Source organism: Musa acuminata, chromosome BXJ2-2 (assembly GCF_036884655.1).
Source record: "Musa acuminata AAA Group cultivar baxijiao chromosome BXJ2-2, Cavendish_Baxijiao_AAA, whole genome shotgun sequence".
In the NCBI taxonomy this organism is placed as follows: Eukaryota; Viridiplantae; Streptophyta; class Magnoliopsida; order Zingiberales; family Musaceae; genus Musa; species Musa acuminata.
The window spans coordinates 3341417-3362062 of NC_088339.1; positions in this window are offsets into that span (position 1 = coordinate 3341417).

Genomic DNA, 20646 nt, shown 5'->3' on the forward strand with positions numbered 1-20646 from the left:
ATTAGATAGAAAAAGCACATCAAGATCATGTCAATTTTTGGGACATTCCCTTGTTTCCTGGTCATCTAAGAAACAAAACTCGGTTGCACTATCAACAACCGAAGCTCATTATATTGTAGCTAGTGCATGCTATGCACAAGTTGTGTGGATGAAAAACACCTTAGAAGATTATAAAGTCCATCTTAAAAACATCCCCATTAAATGTGATAACACAAGTACAATATGTTTAACAAAGAATCTCATTCAACACTCAAGAACAAAACATATTGATATTATACATCACTTCATACGAGATCATGTCACTAATCATGATGTAATCATAGAGTTCATTGATATTAAGCATCAACTAGCTGATATTTTTACAAAACCTCTAAGCAAAGAACAATTTGATTTCATTAGAAGAGAATTAGGAATGTTAATGTGTCCGAATGCATAAACTTGTTAAAATCATTTTTCGGACTTTATTGATTGAATGATCAAATCACTTGATTGCCATTACATGCCTAAAATTATACGTTGGAAATTATGTTTTTTGGTTACAAAAATTTCCATAACAATGAGCATGTTTTGTCTTCATGATTGTATTTGAAAATCTATAGTATAGTCTTGTCCGAATGCATGAAAGTATTAATTTCATTTTCGGATTCTCTTAACTAGTGGTATCCTAACAATCGGATTTTCTCGATACATTATCCTTTTCCGAACTTAATAAGCATATGTTATATCGAGTTTGATTCTCATCATTGATTTTTGACATATGGAATCAACTAGCAAAAACATCTCTCATACACTTATCATGTGAAAAATATTTTTTGAGAAATGGATTTGATAAAATGATTCCTGCGTGTAAATTCCTTCTTGAAATATGGATGATAGTGTGTTTACTTGCAAGGATTTGTTTCACATACATATCTTGATCCTTGTAAAAATGGAATATGATTTAATCTCTCATCGATTTTAACTTCATTCAAAGTAAACTCACAAATAGTTGGTATCACAAATAGCCTTCCTCCTTCATGCAAGAAGATAATAACAAATGAAAAGGAAGAAGTATTAAAAGCTATCTCCATGTCATGTTTTCCTTGAGATGTTTGCATAATTGGTATCCTATCACTCACTATTGGAAAATGACATGAACCTAGTTATGGCATGAATAAAACTGCACTTATGCTTAAAAATTGTTTATATCATTTTCCTTTTTGTTGATGAGAAAGGGGGAGAGATATATGAATTGATGCTATGAGTATTGATGCTATGATTGCATCATCAAAAATATATGAATCGATGATAACTATGATTGCCATATTTGCATTATGCTATGTTTGCATCATGTTAAGATATCAAGAACATGCATCGTAATTTTACGTGTTGATATTTACCATCTGATGAAATGCTACGATTGCTAAACACTTGAAATGTTTGCTTTACGTTAAGATATCAAAAGCTTCAATTGTAAATTTACATGTTGATATCTTATGTTGAACTGCTATAATCATTCATATTTGAAATGTAAAACTTGAGAATGGATGTCAAGTCTTGACATCATTTTCAGTAAGATACATCATGATAGGAATCATGATGGGAGTAATTGATAAGGTTAAGAGTTCTTAACTTATCAATAAGTCTATTGAATTCAAAGGCCTTGAATTCAAGAATGACTTATCTCAAGTATGGCATATAGATAGGGGGAGTTAAGGTTAACTCCGTTATCAATTGATTGTCATCATCAAAAAGGGGGAGATTATTATATCTCGGATTTTGATGATGAAGTCAATTGTTATCTAATCCATCTATTGAGATAAGTGTGCAGGATTAACTACGATGAAAGTAAGACATGCAGCAGGAGTTGAGCCGGAGTCAAGACTATGATCACGTTGGGAGTTCGAGAGCTTGACGGAAGTCCGGACGGTCGTCGGAGGTTCTGCGGGAACAAATCCGAGAAGTCCAGGAGCTTGCCAAAAGAAGCTCGTTGGAACTCGCCAAGTGGATTGTCGTAAGTCCAGGAGTTTGCCGAAAGTCCGTCAGAGCATCGTCGGAGGTTCGTCGGATGTTCGCCGAAAATTCGCCCGAAGCTCGCAGGAAAAAGCGATTGACGCATCGGAGTAAGCTATAGTAAATGTCTTAAGAATTGTTGTAGTTAGCATGTCGATTAAGTTAGAAATGGGAGGTGATCCCATTAACTTAATCTGGGGGAAATTGGGCCCTTGAAAGACCCAAATTGGGCCGAATGGATCAACCCATTCAGACCAAAATTCCTACTAGGCGGTGGCACCGCCCAGGAGAGGGTCTCCCAGGAAAGCTGGGCGGTGCAACCGCCCCAGGCAGGCGGTGGCACCGCCTGGGCTCAGTCTCTGAGCGAGATAGGGTGGTGCAACCGCCCTTGAAAGGCGGTGGAACCGCTTGAGCTCGGTCTCCGAGCTTTGCCAGGCGGTGCAATCGCCCCATTCAGGCGGTGGCACCACCAGATTGGGCGGTGGAACCTCTCCTGTCAAGCTATGGCACCGCCCAGAAGCTCAGTCTCCGAGCTACCAGGTGGTTGTACCGCCCCAGTCAGGAGGTGGTACCGCCAGGACCTTAGAAATCCGAGAAAAGATATTTTTTGAGCTCCAAATTCAAACTAGTTTGGGGCTTATATATACCCCACCCTTTCCTGGATGAAAAGGCACCGAATATCCAATCTTACTCTATGATTTTTAGAGCTCAAAAGTGTTGTAAAGGTTAGAAGTCCTCCTCCCTCTTTTCTTCCAAGTTTTCATCTTTCAAGAGAGGAGAAAAATTTTGTAAGGGTTGTCTCCTAAGCCCGTTAAAAGGAGTGAATCTGTAAAAGGGTGGTTAGCCTTCGCCTATTAAAGGAAGGCCTCTAGTGGACGTCGGTGACATCGTCGGAGGAGGAAGCCAAAAGTGGATGTAGGTCAAGATTGACCGAACCACTTTAAAATTGCGGTGCTCTCTGGTTTGCATTTATTCTTGCGACTTACCTTACTGCAGACCTCCATATGTGCTTTACTTCCTCTTTACTTTTGCTGCACTCTTTTACGAACTCACTTTCAAGTTAAGTTTTTGAAAATGATTTTACGTCGGAAATCGGTTTCATCGTACGAACATCATATTTCAGTTTGCACTTACATTCTGATTTCTATCTTAACTGCAAACTTCCTACCTTACTTTACTTCGAATATATTTCCGTAAGTTTTCAAAGTTATTATCTGCACGAAACGACTTTTACGTCGGAATCGGATTTCAACGTACGAACACTATTTTAATTGTCGAAAGTTTTCCGCTACACTAATTCCCCCCCCCCCCTCCCCCTCTCTTAGTGCTCTTGATCCTAACACTACCAAGACCCGAGAAACATGGGATGAGATCTTTTTGGCTCTAAGTTTGAATCCACTTGAGGCTTATAAATACCCCTCTCATCCCTAGTTAACATACATAAGAATTGAGAGTGAAAAAGGAAGAAAACGTTGTTGTAATCTTGTGTGAACTTCTCTCAAACTCAAGTGTTCGAGAAGCTTAAGAGAGGAGGTTGTGGGGGTTATAAAGGTTCTCTCCTGAACATGTCAAAAAGAGAATCGAGTTGTAAGGGTAGTTGATCTTTGCCCATTGAAGAAAGATCATTAGTGGATGCCGGTGGCCTCGACGGAAGACGAATCGGCGGAGTGGATACAAGTCACGATAACCGAACCACTATAAAATGGTTAGCATTTCTATTTATCTTCCTTGCAAACTGCCATACTTGCTTTACCTTCTCATTACACTCTTTTGTATGCTTTCAAGTTAAACTCACATTTCCAAAATTATTTTTTATCATACGAAGGCTTTTGAAATAGATGTTTTTCTCGTTGCACTAATTCACCCCACCTCTCTTAGTGCCAATTCGTTCCTAACAATTAGTATTAGAGCCACGTTATTTCTCGCTTGGTTTAACACCTAAGAGAAATGGCTCTTTTTGTCTTTCAAGATGGCTTTTCTAGATTTTGTCCTCCTATGTTTAATAGGACAGACTACACTTATTGGAAAACTCAAATGAGAGTTTTTTTTACTTTTAATGGATTTAAATTTATGAAATATTATCGAAAGCGGTTTTCAGAGATCTTCTCTTCCAATGAACGATTGGAATGATTATGAGAAGAAGAATTTTTCTTTAAATGCTAGAGCTATGAATGCTCTATTTTGCACCTTAGATAAAAATGAATTCAATCAGGTTTCTACTTGCAAAATAGCTTTTGACATTTGGCATACACTCAAAATCACACACGAAGGCATAAGTAGGGTAAAAGATTCTAAAGTCAATATTTTAATGCATGATTTTGAACCATTTCGAATGAAGCCAAGTGAAACCATTATTGACATGTACACCCATTTTATGGATGTCATCAATGGTTTAAAAGCTCTTGGTAAATGTTTTTTGAATCTTCAACTTGTTAATAAAGTTTTACAATCTTTTTCTAAAACTTAGGATCCTAAAGTAATAGTTATTCAAGAGGCCAAGGATTTTAATACTTTCTCTCTTAAAGAACTTATTGGGTCTTTAATGACCTATGAAATGAGTTGTATGGCTCAAAACAAATATGAGAATAGCCTTCCAAAGAACAGGAAGGATTTGGCACTTAGAACAAATGAAGACCACTCGAGCAAAAGCTCAAGTGATAATGAACCTGAACTTCTCACTAGAAAACTTAAAAAGTTCATTAAACAAGAATTAAAAAATAAAAATAAACTTTAAAAAAAAATTCCAAAGAAGAAGAGAGCACTCAAAGTGACTTAAGACAAAATGAGTGCATCCGAAAAAGAGGAGCAAATTGATGAAGACGAAACAATAAACTTCGCTTTGATGACTCTCGACAATGAGGTAAAAAACTCAAACGAAACCCCCTTAGTTTATTTTGAAATTACTTGATGCATTTCAAATGTTATTTTTAAATTATTTAGTAAAAAATTAAATAAATAAATAAAAGGGGATCATGCTTTTCTTTTTCTAGCTAATTTTGAAAATGATAATGACGATTGCATGTTTTATGAAAATGGAATAAAATGATAGATCTAATGCTTGTATATCTAACAAGATTAATCTTATGTATACTTTTAAGAAGCAATAGTGTGTATCATGTTGATTTTCATATTGCCTTGCGATTGTAAATGATGATGCATGACTTTTGTATGGAAGACTAAGCATGAAAAGTTAGATTCACCTAAAAAGAAAAATGTATAACTATAATAAACAAAATGATTTTGATTGAAAATGCTTTATGCTTGATGAAATCAGTTTTAATGATTTAATAATGCATAATAAAAATATTAAAAGTTTTGGTACCATGCTTGATGATTTTATACTATGCATGATATTTTGAAGTTATATACGATAATTTTTTTGTGATTTATGGTTTATTGATCTTTATCACAATGAAAGTTGCTTTTTCGGTTTTAAACATGATGAATCATTTTTATATGAAAAAAAACTTGAGTATACTTATATGACATCAATCACACAAAATGAAACACATAAAAAGGAAAATATATTATCATTGAAATTAAAATGATGAATCAAATCTCTTGATTGAAGAAGTCGTATGTTTAATGTGTTATATTTTTTGTCATGATGATGAAATTTATTTTTGGGTCTTAAATGATGATGCATGCTTTGACTTAGCATAAAAAAAAAATTGGGCATGCTTATATGAAATCAATCATATGAATTGAAACACCAAAAGAGTGGAAAGCTTTCTTCTGGGAAAATTTCTTTTTCTCTACTTTATCGATTTTTCAAAAAAAGATTAATGAATCTATTTATGTTACTTTTAATGAATCTTATGAAAAGTGATTTTGATAATTTGATAATTTAAAATTGAATGAGGAACAGTTTGATTTAATTAGAACGAAATTAGGCATGCTAAATCTTCCAAATGGATGAATTCCTTTTTCGGATTTCTCGATTCTTCGTACCTTAGATTTTCTTTTTAAATCGAGATCATCTTTCTATTTACAAAAGAAGAACCTTGATTCATGGATTTTTGGATTAATGACTCAATTAATTCTTTTGAATCATTCTTCCTTCTATTTACAAGAAAAGGCATTTGATTTATGAAGTTTTATTCATAGATTTCTTATCCTTCATTTAATGATCATTTTCCATGAATTTTTCCTTACTCTTCTCATGAAAGAAGAATTTTTATTCATGGACTTTTATTATGTGATGATCATTTGCAAGGATTTGATTTTGTATGGATATCTTGATCCTTTTAATGAATCCTTTCTCTTTGCTAAAATAGAAGCTTGATTCAATAAAACTCATTTATTATGGATTTGACTTGGTTCAAATCTTTTCATGAATTTGGTTCTTGATTTTGTTTTGGAGAATGAATTTCTCCCCTACTCTTCTTCCTCTTCTTCTTATCTTTTTATAACAAAGGAAGAAAGAAACTTACTAAGAAGAACCAAAAACCTCTTAAGCAAAAATGCTAGCTTCTTATTTTTCATGCAAAGTTCTTGCTTAACTTCTTATTTTTGCTAGCTTGGATAAATTAGTGTAAAACTTACTTGACATGCTTTCAAACACTTGTATTGTTGAATGATTCTCTTTTTTATTGATGACAAAGGGAGAGAAAATAAATGATGAATGTTTGGTACCAACAATCATGAAGTGATAAATGCTTAAAAATGTTGATTTAATGTTTGGTATCATGAATGCTTTAGTATCATGCATGAGAGTAATGATGAAGGTTTGGAAAACAAATATTTGTATCATGTTTGATGATTTTATATTTTGAAATTATGCATGATGAGTTGAAGTGATGTTGGTTTAAAAATATTTATTCTAATGTATGAATCAACAATCTTTTTGTCAAATGAATCATGATTTTTCTTGTGAATTCTTGGAATTATAACTTGAGTCTTCTTTTTGAATCAAGATTGTTTCCTATCATGCTTTCTATTTACAAAAGAAGAAACTTGTCAAAAATGATATATGGTCTTTTGACATTCATGACTTGATTTTTCATCTTTGTTGTTTACCTTTGTCATGGTTTGAAAATTGATGTAAAGGGAAAAGAATTACAACGTTATATTCTTTCCTTCTATTTGAAAATGACAAAGGAGGAGCAAAACTTGCTAAAAAATAAAATTGCTAGCTTGCACTTCTCAAAAAGGAAGAAAGAACTTGCTATCTTGAACATCACCAAAAATTGCTAGCTTGCCTATCTTAAGAAGTGAAAGTGTAAACTTACAAAATTTACAATCTTGCACATCTTAAAAATTAATGATGATTTAGTGATTTGGCATATTGTAAAGTGATAAGAAAATTACTAGCTTGCATAATAATAAAACTGAAAATTATGTTTATTATATAATCATTTAAAATTATAGTTAAACACTTGCTAGTTGCACTTCTCCTTTTTGTTGATAACAAAGGGGGAGAAGTTATGATGACAATCATGCATGGAATGATGTATTAAAAATTTGATTATGCATGATTTTATGATCATACGTTGCAAATATTCATGATGAAATATTACTTTGACTTGAATTCATTTTGAAGTCAAGGTTCATCTCACATATGCCATATTGATAGGGGGAGTTTGTTTAAACTCTGTCATCAATTGGTTGTCATCATCAAAAAGGTGGAGATTGTTAAATCTCAGATTTTGATGATGAAAACCAATTGATAGCGCTTATTTGATCTACTTTTAAGTGACGCAAGAAGCTTCGATCAGGGAGAGACAATTAAGGTAGGAAGAATTATGTTGGGCCAGAATGGAACAAGTTAGAAGATTGGGTGTCGAGTCAGAGGATCGGTTGACATATCGGCAGAAGGCTTTGGGCAATACGTTTAGGTATCGGGCCAAGAAGAGTAGAAATTATACTAAAAAAGTTGGAGTTACGGAGGTCAATTGGCCGATTGGGCAATAGGATGCAAGAGAGGACGATGCGCCGAAGAATCGAATGAAGCGTTGATGAACCAATGACATGCTGGACAACATTTGATTTAAGTCTTATAATAATTATCTTAATCGAAGTAGGCATTAAGTATGCAGGATTAACTATGATAGCAAAGCATAAAGCAAAATGAAGTCCTAGAGTCAAGAACAAGATTTCGTTGGGAGTTCAAGAGTTCGTCGGACGTCCGGACGTTCGTCAAAAGTTCTATAGGAATTGACCTAGAAGTCCAGGAGCTTAATAAAGAAGCTTATCAAAACTTGCCAAGAAGATCATCGTGAAGTCTAAGAGCTTGTCGGGAGTTTGTTGGAATATTGCAAAGAGATCGTCGGAAGTTCGTTGGAAGATCCTCGGAAGCTCGTCGAAAGAAACCTAGACTTACGGACTTATTTAGCGTAGTAAATGTCTTAAAATTCATAGTTAGCACATAATTGGGTTGGAATTGGGCCAACTTAATTAGGGGTTAATTGGGCCCAAGTTTAGGCCGTGTTGGGCCAAGTGCAAGTCCCAAACAGTGACCCAACAGGTAGCATCATCGTGGCACGATCTCTGAGACTGTCAGGCAGTGGTACCACCTAGACATAGTCTTCTAGGTAGTGGTGCCACTAGACTGGTCGGTGGTATCGCCTAGTGTCAATGCTCTAGGTGGTGGTCTCGCCAGGACTCGGGAAACTTAGGATTAGATCTTTTTATGCTCTAAGTTTGAATCTATTTGAGGCCTATAAATACCCCTCTCATCCCTACTTAACATACACAAGAATTGAGAGTGAAAAAGGAAGAAAACACTATTGTAATCTTGTGTGAACTCCTCTCAAACTCTTAAGTGTTAGAGAAGCTTAAGAGGGAAGGTTGTGGGGTTTGGAAAGGTTCTCTTCTAAGCTTTTCAAAGGAGAATCGAGTTATAAGGGTAGTTTATCTTTGCCCATTGAAGGAAGATCGTTAGTGGATGTTGGTGGCTCCGATGGAAGAGGAATCGGCGGAGTGGATGTAGATCACGACGACCGAACCACTATAAAATGGTTTGCATTTCTGTTTTGTTGTTTATCTTTCTTACAAACTGCCTTACTTGCTTTATCTTCTCATTACACTCTTTCGTATGCTTTCAAGTTAAACTTATATTTCCAAAATCAGTTTTTATCATACGAAAACTTTCAAAATTGAGTTTTTACCACTGTACTAATTCACCCCCCCCCCCCCTTTTACTGTTGACTCGTTCCTAACACATCATCCATCTAATATCCCAAAGATCGTATACAGGGCATGGTACTATCAAACCATATAATTTCTACTCGAGTCTTGCTCTAATCGGATTCTCTCGGAGATCTCTTTCTCTCTCAATCCGAATGACCCTAGCTAGGGATTTGTTAAAGCAAGAATATATGAGATATTCCTCTCATGACACTGAGAGTGAATGATCCTCTATCAACACTCAATAATCCTCGTAATGTTGGCTACCACTCCCGATGACCTGCTGTGCTAGATCTAGAACTTTCAGGCCTATAAGTCTGATATCAATGTGTGAAGTACTCATATAGGACATCCTTGGTATCTCAAGTCTAAAGACCAGGTACACAACTAGAACCACGGAATAGCTATCTGACAATGAGGTATCATTAACCATCTAATATTCCATGAGCTGATCAATCAGTGAACTCATTTTCCAATGAGCACCTCCCTAGTGTCCAAGATTATTTAGGGTCTGTATTTAAATGTGAATCGGGCTTATTATCATGATCTCATCATAATCCAATTCCCATTGTACAAATCCATGGACATCACAATATATATACATATATGCAACAAGCAATATAAAGTGATAAAATATGAAAATATAATAAGAAAAAAGAATGCATATCATATCACACATGTCATCACTCACATTATTGCTTGCAGGGCAACTATGACTAGCACACACGTCTCAAATAGGGGCTACAAGTTGAGGTTGAGAGGGAGAGGAGAATCGGAGGTGGCAGCCAAAAGGGGTCTAGCCTATGACCCTTTGATTTTCTCCTATTTATAGAGGCCCCTTGTCAACTTAACCCTAATGGATCCTGCCCTATTGGGTATTGGATCTCCATCCAACTACCCAAACCTCTTAGATTAGTGAATCTTTATCCAATAATCTCTTGTTGGCTCTTATTGGATCTCATCTATAGGATCCAATAATTCAGGGGGCTTATTGGATATCCAAGAAGATAGGGGCTCCAATAGATATTTCATATCTGAACTTTTACTCGTCGGAACACCTACCATACGTGTGTGACCCTATAGACCCAATATTGAGCTGGCCATGAGTCATACCTATTAGAACTCCTTTTGGCTCTATGAATTATTATCTCCATAATAATTAACTTGACTCATCGATTATAAATGTACTAAGCCATTACGCCGTAGTCCCTAGGCAATACAAGGGAATCCAATCCATTGGACTTGTTTATCCTTAATTACCATGTATCTATAATCCATCATCAATCTAATATCCTAAATATCGTATACCAGATATGGTGTTGTCAGGCTCATATGATTTCTCAATTCGAATGACCTTGGCCAGGGATTTGCCTGAGCAAGGACACATAGGATATTTCTCTCATGACACCGAGAAAGGATGATACTCTTTTGACTCTCAATAACCCTCGTAATGTTAACTACCACTCTCGTTGATCAATTGTTCTATATTTGAAACTTCTAGGTCTATAAGTTTGGTATTAAAGAGTGAAGTACTCATACAAGACATCCTTGGTATCTCAAGTCTAAGGATTAGATACACTATTAAGACGACTGAATCATTGTTTGACAATGAGGTATCATCAACCATCAATCATTCTATGAGCCGATCAATCAGTAAACTTATTCTCCAATGAGCACCTACGTAGTATCCCTAGTGGCCAAGTATGTCCATAGTCGATGAGTCGAGTGAATTATTATAGGGATAATAATTCACTGAGTTAGAAGGAGTTCTAACAAGTATGACTCACGGCTAGCTTGATATTGAGCCTAGAGAGTCACATATATATGGTAGGCATTGCGATGAGTAGAGGTTCAGATATGAGATATCCGTCGAAGCCCCTATCTTATTGGATATTCAATAAGCCTCTGAATTATTGGATCCTATGGATGAGATCCAATAAGAGCCCATGAGAGATTATTGGATAGAGATCCATTAATCTAAAGAGGCTTGGGTAGTTAGATGGAGATCTAATACCCAATAGGGCAGGATCCATTAGGGTTAAGTTGATAGGGGACCTCTATAAATAGGAGAGAACTAGTGATTCATAGGCTAGAGCCTTTTTTGGTTGCCTCTCCTATTCTCCTCCCTCTCTCCACCTTAGAGCAGGTCAGGAGTTTTAAGGAGCATCGTTGTAGCCCTACTGTGTGGATCACCGCTAGAGAGGAGGGCGCTTGACCTCCTTCACCCTCTTCTGGAGATCTATAGGGATTCAAGGATATACAATCTCCCTAGGTAATACAATCTTTACTAGACGCAGATTTCTGTTTTACGGATTTTGTGCACCAATCTTTTGTTGAATCTCATATTTTGATGATGAAACCAATTGATAGTGTTTATGATTTGATCTGCATTTTGAGTGATGCAAGAAGCTTCGACCAAGGAGAGAAAATTAAGGCAGGAAGAATCATTTTGGGCTCGGAATAAAATATGTAAGAAGATTGGATGTCGAGCCGAAGGATCGGTCGACATATCGGTAGAAGGCTTCGGGCCATCGGTTTAGGCATCAGGCCAAGAAAAGCAAAAATTACGCTAAGAAAATCAGAGTTGCAGAGGTCAACTGGCCGATTGGGAAATAGACCACAAGAGAGGATGATATGCCGAAGAATCGAACGAAGCGTCGATGAACCAATAACATGCCAGACAATATTTGATTTAAGCCTTATAATAATTGTCTAGATCGAAGTGGGTTTTAAGTGTGCAGGATTAACTACGATAGCAAGACATAAAGTAAAATGATGTCCAGAAGTCAAGAACAAGATTTCGTTGGGAGTTCGAGAGTTCGTCGGAAGTTCTACCAGAATTGACCGAGAAGTCCAAGAGCTTGCCAAAGAAGCTTATCAGAACTCACTAAGAAGATCATCGTGAAGTCCAAGAGCTTGCTGAGAGTATACTAGAACTTTGCCAAGAGATCGTTAGAAATTCGCCGGAAGATTGTCGGAAGCTAACCGGAAGAAACCTAGACTAACGAACTTATTTAGCTTAGTAATTATCTTAAAATTCATAGTTAGTACATAATTAGGTTGGAATTGGGTCAACTCAATTAGGGGTCAATTGGGCCCAAGATTAGGTTATGTTGGGCCAAGTGCAAGGCCCAAATAGTGACCCAACAAGTGGCACCGTTGTGACACGGTCTCAGAGACTATGTCAAGCGGTGGTACCGTCGATCTGAGCGGTGGTACTACCTAGACTCAGTCTCTGAGACTATCAGGCGGTAGTACCACCCAGACACAATCTCCCAAGCGATGGTACCACTTAGACATAATCTCCCAAGCGGTGGTATCGCCAGACTAGGTAGTGGTACTGCCTAGTGTCAGTGCTATAGGCGATGGTACCACCCAGCACTAGTAGTGGTACCACCCAGTGTTAGTGCTATAGGTGGTGGTACCGCCCAGCATAGGCGGTGGTACCGCCAAGACCCGGGAAACCCGGGATGAGACCTTTTTAGGCTCCAAGTTTGAATCAACTTGAGGCCTATAAATATCCTTCTCATCCCTAGTTAATATAGACATAACTGAGAATAAAAACAAGGGAAAATTCTATTGTAATCTTGAGAGTTCGCCTCCTCTAATTCTAAAGTGTGATTTCTATTTAGAGAGGAGGTAGTGGGGGTGTAAAGGTTCTCACCTGAGCCTGCAAAAGGAGAATATAGTTGTAAAGAGGTGGTTGGTCTTCGCCTATTAAACGAAGATCGATGGTGGATGTCGGTGGCCTCCATGGAGGAGGAATTGGGAGTTGATGTAGGTCATGATGATCGAACCACTATAAACTTAGTTTGTATTTTTGTTTTGTTCTTTACTTTAATTGCAAACTACTATACTTCCTCGTTACTTTAGCTGTACACTCTTCCGAATGTGTTTCAAGTAAACATCTTTCCGAGATCGGTTTTTATCATACGAAACAAAGATTTTTTTTGAACTGACATAATTTTATCCGTTGCACTAATTCAACCCCCCCCCTCTTAGTGCCGACTCGATCCTAATAGTTGGTATTGGAGCTACGTCTTTCTTATTTGGTTTAATACCTAAGAGAAATGGCTCTTTTTGGTTTTCAAGAGGGCTTTTCTATCGTTTGTCCTCCCATGTTCAATGGGACAGACTACACTTATTGGAAAAATCGAATGAGAGTTTTCTTTCTTTCTATGGATTTGATTTTATGGAATATTATCAAAAATAGTTTTAAAATGTCTTCTACTCCAATAAAAGAATAGAATGATTTGGAAAAGAAAACTTTTTCTTTAAATGCTAGAGCTATGAATTCTCTATTTTGTGCCTTAGACAAAAATGAATTCAATCGGGTTTCTACTTGCGAAACGGCTTTTGATATTTGGCACACACTCAAAATCACATACGAAAGCACTAGTAGAGTAAAAGATTCAAAGATTAATCTTTTGATGCTTGATTTCGAGTTGTTTGGAATGAAGCCGAGCAAAACTATTGTTGACATATATACCCGCTTTATAGACGTCGTCAATAGTTTAAAAGCTCTTGGCAAATATTTTTTAAATATTAAACTTGTTAACAAGATATGAAGATCCCTTCTAAAGAGTTGGGATCTGAAAGTAACTACAATATAAGAGGCAAAAGATCTCAATAATTTTTCACTTGAAGAACTTTTTGGTTCATAGATAACATATGAAATGACGCACTATGCACTTGATGAACATGATGAACAAAATGAGCATGAGAATAACCTTCTAAAGAACAGGAAGGATTTAGCACTTTGAATACTAGAAAATGAACTTTGAACTTCTCACTATAAAATTTAGAAAGTTCTCACTATAAAATTCCATAAATTTTATAGAATCCATAAAATTCAATAAATTATAAAGAACATGATGATGATGACTTTAAACTTCTCATTATAAAATTTAGAAAGTTCATGAAATAAGAATTAAAGAATAAAAATGAACTTAAAAAGAAGAAGTTTTTAAAGAAGACGAAGGCGACTTGAGATAAATCGAATACCTCCAAAGACGAGTGTTGAATCTCATATTTTGATGATGAAACCAATTGATAATTATGTTTATATTTTAATTTGTGTTTTAAGTGATGCAGGATGCTTCGATCAGGATGAGACAATTAAAGCTGGAAAAATCATGTTGGGCTAGAGAAACATGTCAAAAGATTGGACGTCGGGCCAGTGGATCGATCGACGTATCGATAGAAGGCTTTAGGCCGTGGATTCAGGCTTCAGGCCAAGAAGAGTGGATATTGCGCCAAGGATATCAGAGTTGCGGAGTCAACTGGCTGATTGGGCAATAGGCCGCAAGAGAGGACGATGCACCGAAGAAACGGACGAAGTATCGAAGGGCCAATGACATGCCGGACAACTTGATTAATGCTTAGTATTAATTGTCTAGATCGAAGTTTGTTTTATATATGTAGGATTAACTATGAAGGAAATAAGACATGCAACAGGTGTTGCGCTAGAGTCAAAACCAAGATCACGTTGTGAGTTCGAGAGTTCGATGGAAGTTCGGACGGTCGTCGAAGGTTCTACAGGAACAAATCCGAGAAGTATAGGAGCTTGCCGAAGGAACTCATCGAAACTCACCAAGAGGATCATCACAAGTCCAAGAGTTTGCCGAAAGTCCATCGGAGCATCGCGGAGGGTTCGTCGGATGTTTGCCGGAAGTTTGCTGGAAGCTCGTCGGAAGAAGCGATTGATGCAACAGAACACAAGTTGTAGTATTTGTTGGAAAATCTTGGGGGCGACATCACAGGCACATCAGAAGAACAAGAAAATCAAAATCCCCAATTCCCAAAGAGATGTTCGTCGTCGTGCAAAGATTGGTACGCAAAATCCACGAAACTTAAAACTACGTATAGAGTAGATTGTGTTACCTAGGGAGATCATAGATCCTTGTTTCCTTGCAGATCTTTAGGAGAGGGTGAAGGAGGTCAAGCGTCCTCCTCTCTAGTGGTGATCCACATAGCAGGGTTGTGATAACGCTCCTTAAAACTCTAGGCCTACTTTGAGGTGGAGAGGGGGAGGAGAATAGGAGAGGCATGCAAAGGCTCTAGCCCATGAGGCTCTGAATCCCCTCCTATTTAAAGAGGCCCCCTGTCAAAACCTAATGGATCCTCCCCTAGTTGGTATTCAATCTGCATCCAATTATCCAAGCCTTTTAGATTAGTAGATCTCTATCCAATAATCTCTCATGGGCTCTTATTGGATCTTGTCCATGGGATCCAATAATTTAGGAGCTTATTGGATATCTAATAAGATAGGGGCTCTAGCGGATATCTCAAATCCAAACCTCTACTCATCGCAATGCCTACCATATGTGTGTGACCCTCTATGCCCAATATCGAGCTGGCCGTAAGTCATACCTGTCAGAACTCCTTCTAACTTAGTGAATTATTATCTCTATAATAATTCACTCGACTCATCGACTACGGACGTACTAGGTCACTACGCCATAGTCTCCAGACGATATAGGGGAATCTAATCCATTGGACCTATCTATCCTTAGTTACTATGTACCTATAATCCCTCATCCATCTAATATCCCAGAAACCATATATCGAGCATGGTGCTGTCAGACCCATACAGTTTCTACTCGAGTCTCGCTCTAATCGAATTCTCTCATATAACTCTTTCTCTCTTAACCCGAATGACCTTGGCTAGGGATTTGTTTGAGCAAGAACACATGGGATATTCCTCTCATGACGCCGAGAGTGGATGATCCTCTATTGACACTCAATAGCCCTCGTAAGGTCGATTGCGACTTCCAATAACCAGCTGTACTAGATTTGGGATATCCAAACCGATAAGTATGGTATCAAAGAGTGGAGCACTCATACAAGATATCCTTAGTATCTCAAGTCTAAGGACCAAATACACCACTAGGACTATGGAATCGCTATCTGACAATAAGGCATCATCAACCATCCAACATTCCAAAAGCGAATCAATCAGTGAACTCATTCTCCAATGAGCACCTATACTGTATCCTTAGTGTCCCCACACGAGCAGCTATGAGACTAGTTGCATCCATCATATGAACGGGTATACAGCACACTAGTCTGTCCGGTTATCACGATATCCCTCTTAAGTAACCTATAACGGGGATTATTTAGGATCTGTGTTTAAAGGTGAATCAGTCTTATTATTATGATCTCATCACGATCCGATTCCCAATGAATAGATCCAAGGACATCATAAGATATTCATACATATATGCAATAATCAATATAAAGTGATAAATACCAAAATATAATAAGTAAAAAGATTCCGTGTCAATTCACATGTGCCATCACTCACGTGATTGGCTTGCTGGGCACCTATGACTAGTAGTATTAATGTCTTAAATGTCGTAGTTAGCATGAAAATTAAGTTAGGAATGGGAGGTGATCCTATTAACTTAATCTGGGGCCAATTGGGCTCTTGACAGACCCAAATTAGGTCAAATGGATCAGCCCATTCGGACATAGATTTCTTGGTTGACGGTAGCACCACCAGGGCCGGTGGTGGCACTGCCCAGAAGATCAGTCTCCGAGCGAAGTCAGGCGGTGGTACCGTCCCTATCAAGTGGTGGTACCGCTTGAGCTCGGTCTCCGAGTGAAGTTAGGCGATGGTACCACCTGAGCTCGGTCTCCAACGAAGTCAGGCGGTGGTACCACCCCTATCAAGCAGTGGGACCGCCTGAACTCGATCTCCAAGCAGTGTCAAGTGGTAGTACTACCCAGTTTTGGCGGTGGCACCTCCAGGACCCCGAAAATCTGGGAGATGATACTTTTGAGCTCCAAATTCAAACTAGTTGGGGCCTATATAAACCCCACCCTTTCCTACATGAAAGGCAATCGAAAGCTTGCATTTATTCTGAGAATTTGAGAGCTTAAAAGTGTTGTAAAAGGCTAGAAGTTCTTCTCCCTCTTTTCTTCTAAGTTTTGATCATTCAAGAGAGGAGTGGAAATCTATAAGGGTTGTCTCCCAAGCTCATCAAAAGGAGTAAAGCTATAAAATGGTGGTTGACCTTCGCCTATTGAAGGAATGCCTCTAGTGGATGTCAGTGGCCTCGTCGAAGGAGGAAGCCAAAAGTGGATGTAGGTCAAGATTGACCGAACCACTCTAAATCTCAGTTTGCATTTACATCCTGCTCCTTATCTTAACTACAAACTGCCTCCATTGCTTTACATCAACCATACTTCCGTTTACTCTTAAGTTGAAGAACTTTCCGAAACGGTTTTCATCGAAAATGATTTCATTGTACGAACGTCGTTTTAATCGACGAAAGTTTTCCGCTGCACTAATTCACCCCCCCCCCCCCTCTTAGTGCTTTTGATCCCAACAATGAGAAGCAAATCGATGAAGATGAGACGACGAACTTCGCTTTGATGACTCTCGACAATGAGGTAAACAACTAAAACGAAACTCCTTTACTTTATTTTAAAATTACTTGATGGTTTTTCATTATTTTTTTTTAAATTAGTTAGTAAAAAATAAAAAATACAAAATACAAAATAAATTATATCATGCTTCTTTTTATTTTATGATCATGAAAATTACATGTTTTATGATAAAGGAACCAAATGTTATATTTATATCTAATGATAATCCTATGTATATTTTTAAGAAGAAATAATGTGTATCTTAATGATTTTCGTATTGTCTTTTGATTTTAATTCAAGATGCTTTATGAAACCATACTTGATGATTTAATGATGTAATAATAAAACGATAATTTTATATTTTTAAATCATGCATGATGATGTTGAATTTTGGATTTTGATGAAGAAACTAATTAATAGTGTTCATGATTTGATTTGCATTTTGAGTAACGCAGAATGCTTCGATCAGGGAGAGATAATTAAAGTCGGAAGAATCATGTTGGGCTAGAGAAAAACATTTCGAAAGATTGGACATTGAGCCAACGGACCAGTCGACATATTAGCAGAAGGCTTCGGTCCATGAGTTCGGGCATTAGACCAAAAAGAGCATAAATTGCACCAAGGAAATTAGAGTTGCGAAGGTCAGTTGACGAATTGGGCAATAGGTCGTAAGAGAGAACGATGCGCTGAAGAATCGGACGAAGCGTCAATGAACCAATGGCATATAGGAGAACATGATTCAAGCTTTATAATAATTATCTAGATCAAAGTAGATTTTATTTGTGCATGATTAACTTTGATAGCGATCAAGGCATAAAGCAAAATGAAGTCTTGGAGTCGAAAACGAGATTTTATTAGGAGTTCGAGGGTTCGTCAAAAGTGCGGACGTTCGTCGGAAGTTTTATCGAAATTGACCGAGAAGTCCAAGTGCTTGCCGAAGAAGCTCGTTGGAACTCGCTAAGAAGATCATCATGAAGTCTAGGAGCTTGTAGGGAGTCCGCTGGAACATTATCGAGAGATCATCGGAAGATCGTCGAAAGATCATCAAAAGCTAGCCAGAAGAAACCAAGACTAATCGGAATGGATTTGTTTAGTGTATTCCTTAGAATTCATAGTAAATACATAATTAGGATTAGAATTGGGCCAACCCAATTAGGAGCCAATTGGGCCCATGTATGGGCTGTGTTGGACCAAGTGAAAGGCCCAAACAATGACCCAATAGGTGATACTGTCAAGGCACAATCTCCAAGACTTTCAAGCAATGGTACTGTCAGACTAGGTGGTGATACCGCCCAGTATTTATGTTAGGCGGTGGTACCACCCAAACACAGTCTCTTAAGCGATGGTACTGTCCAATGTCAGTGCTGTAGTGTTAGGACTTTAGCTAGGAGAGTCCTAATTGAGAGGGACATTCATGTAAAACCTACCTAAGCTGACCCCTATTAAAGAGGTGAAGAGGCTGGCCAGGGTTAGGTGGTTGTTTCTTAGAGAAGAATTAGGAGTTGTAAGGGAATATGAGTCTTAAGTAGGAGTCCTATAGGAGTTGGTTAGAAGTATGAGTCTTGAGTAGGAATCCTATTAGGAGTTAGGGTTTAGAAGCCCTATAAATAGCCATGTATTCCTCCTCTTTTTATAAGTAATAGATGAATCTTTTTTGTAGCCTTTGAGCCAACTTGGACAGAGGAACCCCTATAGAGTTCCAAGAAGGCCGATCCCCTAAAGAGATCAACCCCAAGTTTAGAATCTGCAAAGGTTCTAACACTTGGTATCAGAGCAGCATTCTTGATGTCTCGCTGCCCTTCCATAGCCATTCATCAACCCTCCACAACCGCCCAAAGAAATTCCCACAATTGCTTAAAAGATCATTGCCAAATTCCACTGTCATCTCCACCACCGCAGATCATCCTTTGATCTCCCCGTTAATTGCAACAGGTTCTGGTTTCCTACCTTACTGCTGCTGCAATTTAGTTATTCCTATTCAGAAATCCAAGAAAAAAAATTGTTCCTATATTGCTGCATAATCTTTTCGTCCAAAAGTTTTCATCTCTACGACGAATGATACATTGCAGAATTTCAGCTGCATAGCACTATTTGTTTGATCTTGAAACTATATTTATTCTATCCAAATCTCTACGAAATTTTTATGATAGCTTTGACACTTCCTATTAGTAGATTTCCCTTTGATTTTGTCGAAAAATTCTTTATATAAACCACTAATCTTTTACGTCAAATCTGCTACACTTGAAAATCTATGCTGCAGAAAATTTCAGCTACATATTGTTGCCTTAACCCATCTATTTGTAATCTTTTTTGAATAAAATATCTTATATACTTCATAGATCATCTTGGCTTCCATCTAAGGTTGATCTATTGAGGAATTCATCTTTAAAAACGATTTTGTGTTGCTGCAAATTTTCATCGTAAGCTGCTGAAATTTTTCGACGAGAATTCTGCTATCGCAACTTACACCAATTTTCTTGCTGTTACTGCCAAAATTTTCTTGATTAAATTGGAAATCCTTGCCATCATATAAACTGAGATATTGCTGTCAATTCTCTCCTCAAATCTCTCAAATTTTTTTGTAGAGATTTCATCGAGAAACTGCTGTTTCTTTAATGATAATTCTACTCTTACAATACAACACAATTCTGCAACAAACTTTCACTGATTTCTATCAAACCTTTACTGCCATCTACCATAAATCTAAAACTTTCATCCACAGCCCTAAAACTTTGCCAAACCACACCCTCAAACTGCACCTAAAACAGCCACGAAACAAGCCTAAACCGTAGCCTACATCTACCAATCCACCAACCCTTTCGACCATTACTTCTCTCAACCTATATATGCATTTAACCCGTCAACAAACGAGAGATCTTAACATCACAGATTTGGAGACATATACTATGGCATCTGAGAAGGCAATCAATGCTAAATTCGAAGCCTTCGAGGCATGAATGGAGGATAAGATTCAGACTCTCTTTACCGAATTCAATTTGGGCCGACCACCAAGCCCGAAAAAGTCACATCAATGAGAGAGCTCTAACCAATCGCATCATACCCAAAGAGATGACTTCCAAGAGAGGGGAGGCACTATGACCAACCCCAACAATTCACGCATGAGAGTGGACTTCCCTAGATGGAAAGAAGGAG